Source organism: Sturnus vulgaris, unplaced genomic scaffold, assembly GCF_052056855.1.
Source record: "Sturnus vulgaris isolate bStuVul1 unplaced genomic scaffold, bStuVul1.hap1 Scaffold_195, whole genome shotgun sequence".
NCBI classification, from domain to species: domain Eukaryota; kingdom Metazoa; phylum Chordata; class Aves; order Passeriformes; family Sturnidae; genus Sturnus; species Sturnus vulgaris.
Genome location: NW_028276170.1, coordinates 4200379 through 4213293, shown reverse-complemented (window position 1 = coordinate 4213293; position 12915 = coordinate 4200379). Strand labels below are relative to the sequence as shown.

Sequence of the window (12915 nt, the reverse complement as noted above, 5' to 3'; positions counted from 1 at the left end):
GGAGTATGGTGCCAAAACTGCCAGAACAACACGCATAACACGTCAGTTTGTCGCCGCAAGTCGGAAAACTCCCAGCGAAGCGCGCCCGGCAGCCGCGCCCGAACACAAGTAGCCGCCGTGACATCAGCGCCATCTCCTGTCTACAACCAGCCACAACAGGGAGCCTGGGACTCGACCTGGCAGCCGCAGTAAAAACATCTTTGATAACAGATCGCCCTGTCAAAGTCCCAACTGGAGTTTATAGCCCGATAAATATCAAAGGACAAGCTTATGGAGGACTAATAGTGGGACGCTCGTCGAGCTCCATTGTAGGACTGTTTGTGCTACCAGGTGTCATCGATGCAGACTACACGGGAGAAATACAAATAATGGTTTATACTCCTTTTCCTCCTCTGACAATTGAAGCAGGTCAGCGTATTGCTCAATTTATTCCACTTCCACAGTTGAGCCGGGGTGTTCAACCACAAAGACAAACCCCACGTGGAGACCAAGGATTCGGATCATCAGGTATTGCTATGCTCACAATGGATCTCCATACCAGACCCAAAAAGGAGGTGAAACTAACCTATGCAGGAGAGACAATAGAAATGATGGGACTCCTAGACACTGGGGCAGATACCAGCATTGTCTCACCAGAAAAATGGCCCCACAACTGGCCATCGCTGCAGACCACGGATACCGTGACGGGCGTCGGAGGATTCACCCTTGCCAGAAAAACTCCTCCAATAAGGGTCACTATAGATGGGCAAGATTTGGTGACTGTGTTGTCCGTAGTTGCGTTACCACCATCGGTACATTGCTTGATTGGAAGGGACATTTTGGCTCAGATGGGGGTCGTTTTATCCAACGAGCACCCTTTGGGGTAATTGCCATTGCTTGGACTTTCCCGATCCCAATCACCTGGACTACCAATGAACCGGTAATGGTTAAGCAATGGCCTCTAAAAAGGGAAAGTCTAATACAAGCACATCAACTCGTAAAAGAACAATTCCAACAAGGACATTTGAAACTCTCGACAAGCCCATGGAACACGCCAATTTTTGTGATCAAAAAGAAGTCAGGAAAATATCGTCTTCTGCACGATTTAAGAGCAGTAAATAATCAAATGGAGGCGATGGGGGCATTACAGCCAGGCCTCCCCAACCCAGCAATGCTCCCACAGCATTGGCCTCTTCTAATCATTGATCTAAAGGACTGCTTCTTCACTATTGCCTTACACCCTCAAGATACTAAAAGATTTGCGTTCACCCTACCAGCAATAAACAGAGAAGAACCTGATAAACGGTATGAATGGACTGTTCTTCCACAAGGAATGAAAAACTCGCCTACCCTGTGCCAACTGTATGTTGATGCCGCATTACAACCATTGAGAATACAGTGGCCCAACACAATTATTTATCATTATATGGATGATATCCTCTTTGCTCAAGAATCAGCATTTACAGACACTCAGATGCAGGAAATTCAAAGCACCCTAGCAAAGGCATCCCTCATAATAGCTCAAGAAAAAATACAGCGATCCACACCATGGAGGTACTTAGGGTGGTCTATCACAGACCAAATCGTACGGCCACAGAAGCTCCAGCTTGCAACAAAGATCACCACTCTAAATGAGGCACAGCGACTGCTAGGAGATCTGCAATGGCTCAAGCCGATTGTTGGGATACCCAACTCCTTGCTAGACTCCCTCAGGCCACTACTTAAAGGAACTAACCCAACCGCACCCGTAACCGTGACCCCACAACAACATGAAGCCCTCAAGGGTATTATACGCTGCATCGATGAGGGGTTTGTCTCCCGCCGAGATATCTCCTCACCCATCGATCTCACCATCTGGAGTACTGCCAACCACCTACTCGGTGCACTCACACAGCTACAAAAGAAAACGCAGGAGACACGGGTACTAGAATGGATAACCCCACCTTTACAAACAAAAAGGACAATCAGCACAAAAATCGAACAAGTAGCCACCTTGATTCGTAAGGGTCGCGTAAGGATCATGGAAATCACCGGAACGAGCCCAACAACAATTTATTTGCCCATGAAAAAGGAGGACTTAGATTGGTATCTCCTCAATTCAGGAGATCTACAAACGGCCTTGCTGGAAGTCGGAGCAGCCATCCACACCGGGCCGCTGATGCCACGTCACCTTCAGTGGCTAGGAAATTGGGACTGGATAGCGAAGCCACTACGATCGGAGCAGCCGATAGCGGGCGCCACCACAGCCTTCACGGATGCCGGGAAAAAGACAAGAAGAGCAGCGATCACCTGGAAAGAAGGCCCTCGGTGGAGGAATAAAACCATAGATGCAGCTCCAGAGGACAGCTTACAAACATTGGAATTGCTTGCCGTTGTGTGGGCACTAAGTGAACTGCAGGGGCCTTTAAATGTGGTCACTGACTCGTTTTATGTTGCAGGGGTAGCACAGAGAATTGAAGATGCCTCTGTGAAAGAGGTGCAGAACAAAAGACTCTATGAACTCTTGCTGCAGCTAAAGCGAGCAGTAGGAGCAAGGTTCAAGCCTTATTGTATAATACACATCAGGAGTCATAAGTGGGACGTAGGCTTAGGAGAAGGCAACGCCAAGGCAGATAGACTGGTTATGAATGTAGCTGATGACAGGGGGATTGAAGCAAGGGAGTCACACACACGATTTCACCAAAATGCTAAAGGATTGGTGCGTGAGTTCAAAATAGGCATACAAGAGGCTAAGGCAATAGTGAGAGCCTGCCCCACCTGCAGTCATCACAATAGTGGGGTAGGTCTTGGGTGTGGGGTAAATCCTCGGGGTCTGGAGAGTAATGAAATTTGGCAAATGGACATCACACATGTGGCAGAGTTTGGTAGACTCAAGTATGTGCACGTTACCATAGACACTTATAGTAAGTATATCTGGGCCACAGCACAGACAGGGGAAAAAGCAATCCATGTAATTAGACACCTGACAAGTTGCTTTGCAGTTATGGGAACGCCTAAGGAAGTAAAGACCGACAACGGACCTGCATATGTCAGTGGGAAAGTAAGTCAGTTTATGAGACTCTGGGGAATTAAACATATTACAGGAGTACCACACTCGCCCACAGGACAGGCCATAGTAGAAAGAGCCAATGGGACACTCAAACAGTATTTATTCAAACACAAATCCGTAAATGATCCACAAGAAAGACTAGCCAAGGTTCTTTATGTCATGAATTATTTGTGTGTGTTTGGGGAAGAGTCAGAACCGCCTGCAATCAGGCATAGAGGGAAAAGGGAAGGTAACAGAAGAGAGCGCATGAAGGCATGGGTAAAGTACAGGGATCCAAAGACAGGAATATGGAATGGCCCAGCGGAAGTGGTATATTGGGGGAGAGGCTATGTTTGTGTTTCTACCCCCACAGGAACACTTTGGGTCCCTGCTAGGTGGGTGAAGCCCGTTCTAAATGACCGAACTGGTGGAAAGATTCCTGAGGAGGCGGCTGGCTCCAGCCGACCAGGAGCGGATTCAGCAGAAGTTGACGGTGACCTCACAGCCCTATTTGCGGAGGCTAGCACAGTATAACAACGCTGCCCGTGAGGCGCTAAGGCAGCCACCACCGAATTGGGCTGATTGGATTGAGAGCCACGTCCACCAGGAAGAACAGCCTCTCAGCAGCCGTCCTTGTTGTGCGTGTGGGGGGTCATGGTGTGAAGCCTGGGTAGCCCTAAAGTGCGGGGGCTGTGGGGACTGCTCGTGGGTGGAACAGAGAACAGTGTTTAATTTGTGGTGCTGGAGGTGTCAAAGTAACGACCTAAGAAATTCAAACTGGGGTCGGGCCCTAGAAAAAGAAGCAGGAGTGCCATATGCCCAGGTACGAAACCTATACGAGACACCAGAACAGCTCCTGTTAGCTTGGGCCCGGTGGGAACTTACCAACTGGATTAAGAGGCAGCACATCTATGCAAATTCACACATTATCGCTGCAAGATGCAGACATAAAGTCCCACACCTGCCTTGGCCTCAGGTAGGACCAATTAAGCCCGGTACAGACCCAGAGGAGGTATTAAATCAAAGTATAGAAGAGGTAAAACAACTGCAGATAACAGGGAGCAATACAGGGCGTAAAAAGAATAGGCCGCCAAAGAAATCAAAATGATGATCATTACACTGCTTATGCTTGCTAACTTTGCTCACACAAAATCTTTTCCAATGCAGCATGCGCCTCGGGAAAACGTATAGGTAACATTCACTAACATAACAAGACAAGAATCAATCTGCTTAAGTCTAGGAGGAGTACAAAATCCTTTTAAAACCTGCCTAGTAAGGTTGCCAGTATGGTTGCAAGGAGTTCAAAGGAATGTGCTGCATGAATTTATCTAACCACTCTGAGTCCATCCACAAAAAGATACAAAACACGCAGCAGAAATTACACAACCTAAAAGAAGAAGATGGTTGGGGCATTGACGAGTGGTTAAAAAGCCTAGGTCTTGGGGGATGGATTCGAACCGTTATTAAGTATGCTATTATGGTGTTAGATATATTCTTGTGCTTAGCTTTATTGCTACCTTGCTTGATAACATGCTTACAAAATTTTATTCAAAAGACTATTAGCAAAGCTTGGCATGCCACTCTTTTAGTTTAAAAAGAAAACGGGGGAAGTGTAGAGAGCCTGGTGCAGGAATAGCTGGAAGAAAAAGGCCATAGTCAGATCAACTTAGTAAAGCTAGCAAAGTGGGCCTCAGTCTCACGGATACAGTGTCCTTGAGATAGGAAAGGCACGCAGAATTGAGAAAAACATGAATGCCGAAGTGCTTAGCTAAGCCGCACAGCTAGACCAATGATGAGCTCAGATTTTGCACTATGCATGAGCTAATTAAGCACTGTATTTAATCGCCACTCTGTGTATCAATAAACGAGACTGCTGATGACCGAATTGGTGTCCGCGTCTCCCTTCTCCGACATTCAGTCAGTTCCCAACTTAAATAGTCCTTTTCAGTTCACTTTGGAGAGAGAAGTTTCCTCTTGTCAGGCCATAGGGACTTCACCACAGGAAGGGAAAAAAACAGTCCTCTCATGGCTTCACTTTCACGATTTACATCTGCCTGGGAAAAAACTTGCAAAGTAGTGAAGTTCCTCCCATCTTCACAGCTTTCCCAAAGCTGTGCTTATGGGCCATGTTAAACCCATGAGGTATTTAGTTTTAAGAATTAACTGTTCCAAACTAAAATTCTCTTTATCACTCTTTCTCTCTGTTCGTGTTTCATCTCCTGAAAAAGAGATCCCCTTTTCTCCTCGGGACGAAGGATTCTCACCACAGATGCTTTTGATTAACAATCTATCAAATAGAACATCTCCAACCTCCCCGTGTCTTTCTCCATGGTTTATAGGAATATTCATCAGTTCATCCCTAAAATCTTACAAAAGGAATTTTCAGCCATCTTCACAGCATCTCCTCATTCTCCTTCCGTCTAAAGAAACTTAGCTCTTGCTTCACTGACTTTGGAGCATCTCCTTTTCCCCCTCTCATATTCAAAGGAAAGCCGGAGGTCTGCAAAATCTTACCTGAGCACTAAAGAGTTAAAGTTTCCCACAGAAGTCACGGCGCTGGGTGTGGGGGCGGCTGAGATGTTAATCAGCTTTTCTGGAGCTTGCTGCAGTCCCGCACTGCCCATGGCCACCCCTGCTTCCAGACAGGGCCCGGCTGCCTCCCCCAGGCCGTGCGGGGGCTGGGCGGGCTCGGCCCCTCCAAAGCTGCTCCGAGCCAGCAGCAGGAGCCGGGCCCCCCCAGAGCCGCGGGCTCGTAGGGGAGGAAGCCGGGCTAAGGTCTCATCAATGAGCCTTTCCTCCCCCCGGCCATCGGGTTCCCTGGTTTGCAAACGGGGCCCAGCGGCCTCCCGAGCTCCCCCCACATGGGAGGGAGCCCGGGCTGGGCCGTTGTTACCTGCTCAGCCACCGGAAATAAATGAGAGTTTTTTCCCGGGTTTACCGCCTTCAAAATGTGTGCTCACCGAGCGAACTAACTTTCTCCAGTTGGTTGTTCAGGCGGTCAATAACCAAACCAGCCTCCAATTGGTCCCATCAACTCCCAGAGGGAGTTCTCACACAGAGAATTTCTCTCTTGAGCTTCTTCTCCCCAGGTGTAACTAGCACAGAAGTTGATATTAGGGAAGATCCTGGTGCTTTCCACCAGTTTTAGAGGGTCATAAACGCTTTGGGGGATTTCCCGGTTAGTTTAGGGGCAGATGTGACCCCTTTTTTGGGAGAATCCTGATGCTTTCCGCCAATTTTGGGGGTTCTAAACGCCTTGTGGTGGACTCAGTTCCGTGGGTTCTGGTGCCGCCCGCCCACGCTTCCAACTGGTCCGGACTGGTGCTCCCAGTGCCGCGTGGGGCGGGGCCGCGGGGACCCCCCCAGGGCACAGCGCGGCTGCTTTGGGGCTGGCGGCACCGCCCGGCGCTGGGCATGGGGCGTGTCGGGGGAGCTGGGGCCCTACTGGTGCTACTGGTGCTGCTGGGAGCTCACCTGTCTGGGGGCCAGCGGGACTCGGGTGAACGTGTGTGCTCCCCCCGGGGACCCCCAGCCCGGTGTCACTCTGCCCCCGAACAGCTGCTCCCAGTATTCCCAATAAAGCTTCCCAGTTTGCCTGGTCCTGTTTATTGGGGAACAGTGGGGAAGGACTTGGAGGGACCCCGCAGGGGGAGCCATGATTGGGGGGGGTCGCAGAACTGGCCCCAGCATGGATCAGGAATGGGGGCCCCCAGGAATGGTCGTGTCCCCCTCTTCTCACCCTGCTCTAGGGGGCCTTGGGAAGATCCTGAACCCCAACACGGCACCGCCCCAACCCCAAAGGTGCCAGGACCCCAATAAACAAACAGGGGAATTTGGGGAGGGGGTGCATGGGGGGGTGCCCAGGCTGTCCCAAGAGCCCAGCGCTGCCCCAGCCCGACCTGCCCTGGCTCCATCCCAGCTCCTACCACAGGATGTGATGGTGTTGGGAAAACCGGGGGATGAAGGGTGGGTGCTGGGCCCAGGGAGAGCAGGAAAAGGGATGGAGGCAGAGGAGGGCTGAGGAAGGACTGGGAGAAGGACTGGAGAGGAGGCAGGACTAGAAAGGAGGAGGAGTGGGACCTCTCTCAACGCAATTTGGCGGTCCCAGGGCCAATTCTTTAGGGGTACCAGCCGCCTCTTTTCCCATGCTCTTCCAGTCCTTTTCCACTGTCCCCCAGTCAACCACCCCTGACCTCATGCTTCTTTTTGAAAGAGGTTTCCAGGTCCCTGCTGCTCACTCTCGGGGTCCTATCCCTCTTTTCCTCAATACGGGCAGCTCCTCAAAGATTCTTTCTAGTGGAATCCCAGTTTTGGGATTTTTGGTGCGCAGTTCTGGAAGGGGACAGTTCTGTCTGGCTTTCCCCTCCCGGTTGTGGCCTCTCACCTGCCCCTGACAACCTGGGGGTGCTGGGATTTCCCTGCTGGGGACAAGGACGTTCATTCCCTTCCAGGAGCCCAATGCCCGGCTGGGGCTCCAGGGCAGGGGGTCCTTGAGCAGCTGCCCCAGAACCTCCGCCAGGGTCTCCCAGCGCAGCCGGAGCCGCTCGGCCTGGGGTCCCCAAAGGCCTCAGCGAGCCCCAAGTCCCTGCCAGGAACCCTCAACTCCCTCCAAGCCAGCATCCCCCACAGCCCCTGCAAGTTCCCCCCATGGCACCGGCCGTGGCCGTGTCCCCACATGTCACTGGCCATGTCCCACCATGTCCTCACCCATGGCTGTGTCCCCACCATGTTTCCATCCCTGTCACTGTCCCCCACATCTCCATCCATGCCTGTGTCCCCCCATGTCCCCACGAATGGCCACATCCCCCTCCATGTCCATGTGTCCCCATGTCACTCTCCATGTCTGTGTCCCCACCATGTCATTGTCCCCCTGTCCCCACCCATGTCTCAGTTCAGTGTCTTTATTTTTAGCCAGTGTTGGATGTTTTAAAGGGATGAAGAGAAATGAAAAGCAAATCAAGGCCAAAAGAAAATTATTTCTGTGTCCATGCTGGCTGAGGATCCATGTGCTTGGGTGGGAGGGAAGAACCTTTTCTGGAGGTGTTTCCACCCCACTGTCTCCAAAATCTTGGTCTTTGTCCCAGTCCATCACCATTTGGCTGCAGAAGACACCCTTGGGTAATAGGAAATCAAAATCCTGGAATCACTGAGGTTTGATGTAGTGGTTTTGGTTTATTCATTTAAAACTTTTTTTGTGGTGAGAGAGGATTAAGAAGTAGACGAAAAACAGGTTTAACATTAAATGGTATAAAGAGAAAATTTATTACTAGAAACTATAAGAAATATAAACTTAGAATAAAACTTGAGACAACTTTTTTTTCTTCCACACAGTTTTTTTTTTAATACTGAAAACATACAAAAGCTATTCAGGTAGTTTACCATCTTTAAAATAGTTTTTTACTAATTTAATTCAAAGAGGAAACTTTTTTTCAGTCTATGGAGGTTTCTTCATAACAAACAGTTTTCTTGTTGTTTGGATGTTACAGTGATTAAGGTAATGGAAATCTGATTACTATCTAAAAACCCTTTTTTCAGACTAACAGTTTTTCTCACAACTTTTATTACGGACTATATTAATTTATGACGCAGTCTTTAAGGATTATAACAGATTAAACAAAAACTTACTTTATTTTTGAGAACAGAGGGGTTTTTTTCTTTTTTTTTTTTTTCTGTGGAACACCAGGGAGATTTTCATTATTTAAACTTAGGAGATTACAGCAATTTTAACGTGTTTAGTTTAATATTACAGCCTTTGATTATATTTACAGTTAGAATAGTCATATTCAGTTCGTAATATTTTTATGTGTTATAGAGGAAACAAGAGGTTTTTCGCCATATCATAAAAAAAGAGAAATTATAGTTCTTTGGGATTTGACATTTCTTTTTGTTTGATTTTGATGTTTTTATATTGTTTCTGTGTGGTTTTTGTTTGTTTTTTTTTTAAGGAGAGACAGAATAAAGCATCTGTGAAGCTTCATTCTGGGCATTGAAAGAGTTAATACTTTGCCCAGGGGGCAGCAGAGGTTTTTGTGGTTTTTTCCAGGTGGGGCAGTTGGAGTTATTTAGGATAAAGAGTCTTTCAAGGCCAGGCTGGGGGCTGGGTGAGGACTGTAGGGTTTAGTCAGAGGAGCCGTGATGAGTTTCTGGTTTCATGGCTGTTCTCCGGCGCCCGCTGCACTCAATTCCAGCCACGGGCCGGGGGTTCTTCCTCCACCCTGCCCAGCAGGGCACCACCAGAAGATAGGATTGAACACAGAAGATTTTCTGAATGGCAACAAATCCACTCTCCCCAAGGAATTGCCAAGGTTGGTTTGCATCCTGATGGACGTTCCTGTCCCTGCATTCATCCAGGTGCACACAGGGAGACAGGAAGATGTGGAGCCCCCCCAGCCAGGTGTCTTCCCAACACGGATCACCAGGACCACGGATCACCAGGGCTCTGCCCAACGGGGGTCACTGGGGATCATCCAACACCGATCCTCCCATGGGGGATGGAGCTGGAGCAGAGCAAGAAGCTCTTCCCACACTCGGGGCACTCACAGGGCTTCCCTTAGTGGTGCCTACGTTGGTGTTGGGTCAAGTGAGAGCTCTGTGAGAAGCTCTTCCCACACTCAGGACACTCGTAGGGCCTCTCCCCAGTGTGGATGCGCCGGTGGACAATGAGGTTGGAGTTGTGCTTGAATCCCTTTCCGCAGTCGGGGCAGCGGAAGGGCCTCTCCTCTGTGTGAATCCGCTCATGTTTGAGGCAATCGGAGCTGCTCTGAAACCTCTTCCCACACTTGGGACACTCGTAGGGCCTCTCCCCAGTGTGGATGCGCTGGTGTTTCTTCAGGTCAGAGCTCCAGCCAAAGCTCTTCCCACATTGCAAGCAGGTGTAGGGCCGTTCCCCTGTGTGGATCACCTGGTGCTGCATCAGACTTGAAATAGTCCTGAAGCTCTTCCTGCATTTCCCACACTCGTAGGGCTTCTCCCCTGTGTGGATCTTCTGGTGCTGCATCAGACCAGAGATCATGCTGAAGCTCTTCCCACATTCCCCACACTCATAGGGCTTTTCCCCAGTGTGGATCCTCTGGTGTTCGATCAGCCTGCACCTGTAGCTGAAACCCTTCCCACATTCCAAGCACTTGTGGGGCTTCTCCCCTCCATGAGGCTTCTCCATCAGCTCTGAGCTCTCCCTGGACCTCCGGCCGCCTTCCCGGCTCAGGGAGGGACTTTCCTCCTCGCAGCTCCCCAGGCTGGATTTGCAGCCCCTCTTCCTGTGGGATCCCTGGGACTTGTCCTCCTCCTCCATCCATCCAGGACTTGGGAATGACAAATCCTGGTTTGGAGGAAAACACAAGAGAGCACCATGGGCTGAGGGTTTCTCCTGCCAAAGTGCAACTCAGGAAGTCATTGGGCATCTTGTGTCTATAAGAACCTCCAAAACACAATAATTCAGCACAAAAATTATCCAAACATCAAGACACAGATCAAAATCTCCCCAAAAAGCAAGTTTCAGCCCAAATCCCTTCCAAAATATAAAGATTCAGGCCCAGCAAAAATCAAAGCACCAACATTTATCCCAATAACGCTCACAAACACCAAGATTCACCCCTGTGAAAATCATGGATCCCCCTCTTCAGTCACCTGCTGCACGTGGTGGGAGCAAGGCTCCTGGGGCTGGGGTAGAGGCTACAGATACAGGGAGGAGTGGAACATTGTGCTGCTTCCCATTTCTGACCCTCCTCTGGGGTCCCTGCTCTTCCTCACACTCCTCTTCCTCCCATTATTCCTCTTTCGCCTGCACAATCCCACCTGCTCCTCCCACATACATCGTTTGATCCTTTTGTTCTTCAACCCTGTTTCTCCTTCCCTTCTCCTGCTGCCCCCAGGCCCAGCACCCACTGCCGGCTCCCTCTTCCCCCCAAACCCACAGCATCCCAGCGCAGGGGCAGCGATGGAGCTGGGGCAGCTCGGGCTGGGGCAGCGCTGGGCTCTCGGCCGCTCCCGCCCGCACTCGCTCCCCACTGCAGCCGCTGCCGCCACCACAGCGCGGGGGGGCCCGGCCTTGGCGCTCCCCCCCTCCCACCTCCCCAAATTCCCCTGCCGGGGGGCGCTGGGGCCAGGAGACAGACGAGTGACAGATCAGGGGGGCTGGGAAGAGTCGGCAGCCAGAGAGCACTGAAAATCTCAGCAGTGACTGCAGTGGCATCTTCGGGGACTAAACACGGCAGGGCACCCATGGAGGGTAGAAAGGGAAAGCCAGGAAGGGCACCCGGGAAAAGGGCTGATGATCCCAAAATATCTCTGAAGGGTCCCTTGGGAGCATCTTGAGGGAGTTTTCACATTCTCCCAAAGGTAATCAAGGACAGGGACACTCAGGGGGGCAATCAGGGAAGTCCAGAAGGGATTTAGACAACAGGGGGATGGATGGTGTTGGTGTGCTGGGAAGGGATTGTGTGAAGGGGAGTGTGCAGGAATATGGTTCAGGCAAGAAGAAGCAGGAGCAATCTATGTGGGAAGAAAAAGGGTGATGGAAAAGAGGAGGAAGAGAAAAATGCTGAGGATGGGGATGTTTTTCAGCAGGCTCTCATCCTCAAAAGTTGCCAGCTGATGCAGATCCTTTGTATCCCCGGTTGCCAGGACAGGCACACAAGGAGGTCAGGATTGCAGGGGGTTTCTCTGTGCTGGGCAGCGGCAGGAGCGGGCGCAGAGGGGCGGCACCGGGAGCACGGGCTGGGGGCCTGTGGGGAGCTGCGGGGCCGGGCCGGGGCTGTGGGGCAGCCGGGGCTCAGCGCCGGGCGCTGCCTGAGCCCAGCACCCCCCGGCAATTGCAGGCCCGGCAGTGGCCCCCGGCCCCCAGGAGGCTGCGGGACGCCCCGGCCGCTGCCCGGCCCCGTGGAGCTGCCGGCCCTGCCCGCCGGGGGGGCCGCGTTTGGACACTGCGGCAGGACAGGCACCGGCTCTGGGATACGGGCTGGCCACGGCAGCCACAGCACAAGGAGCAGCACGAAGGAACAGCCTGGAAATGGGCATTGGACATGCAAGGATCCATATTCGCTTTTAAACATTTTCCTTGGGTCACTGCAGAAAGGAATGATTTAGCAGAAAGCTCAGCAGCTGTCAGAGGATGAGCACCCCCAGGCACTGAGGGGGCTGCAGGAGGGGCAGAAGAAGCCCCTGGAGCACTTGGTCACAAAGGCACAGCAGGGGAATGCAAGAAGGGATGAGGAAAAGGCCAAGGGGAAGGCAAAGGCCATGGCAGAATTCCTACAGCTCCTGTGCCCATGGGGTCACTGTTTTTCCAGGGAAAATGGAAAAGACATGGATGGTCCTTCTGCAGGGATGCACGGAAGCACCGGCCTTATTGGGGCAAGCCTTGCAGAAAATATCACAAGAATTTACCCCATCCCCAGGGAATTGGGTTAATGCAGGATGTGGATGACTTGCTGCAATCAGGAAGACAAGAAGTGGTAGAAGAAGCCTCTGTGAAATGGCTGAATATTCAGGCTAAAAACCATCTTTGATTATTTTTAAAAAAGTGCAAATGCTGGAGAAAAGGGTTAAATATTTGGGACATATTTTGACTGAAATTTTGTAGTGTATTGACCCACATAAGTACCATACAATTTCAGAACTAACATTATCCAGCACTAAAATGGAGCTGGGATAATTCTGAGGATTAGCAGGCAATTGCAACACCTGCAGTGAGTATTCTCTGTTCCAGCCAGAATATTGTACGACTTTTTAAACCCAGACAGCCTTAATATTATGGTATGGACATAAGAAAAAGAACAAAATTTGACAAAATGAAAAACCAAAGTGATTGACGCCACAGCCATGGCTCTACCAGACTCAGAAAAGAAATTGGAATGGGATGTGGATGTTAAACAGGGCCATGCCAAAGGAATTTGGAATTCCCGGCTGCA

General features: G+C 50.7%; 1 pseudogene; it reads left to right on the top strand.

Moving 5' to 3' along the window:
- LOC148218018 (uncharacterized) overlaps nucleotides 1–12915 on the top strand; it is a 97308-nt pseudogene that overhangs the window by 1035 nt on the left and 83358 nt on the right.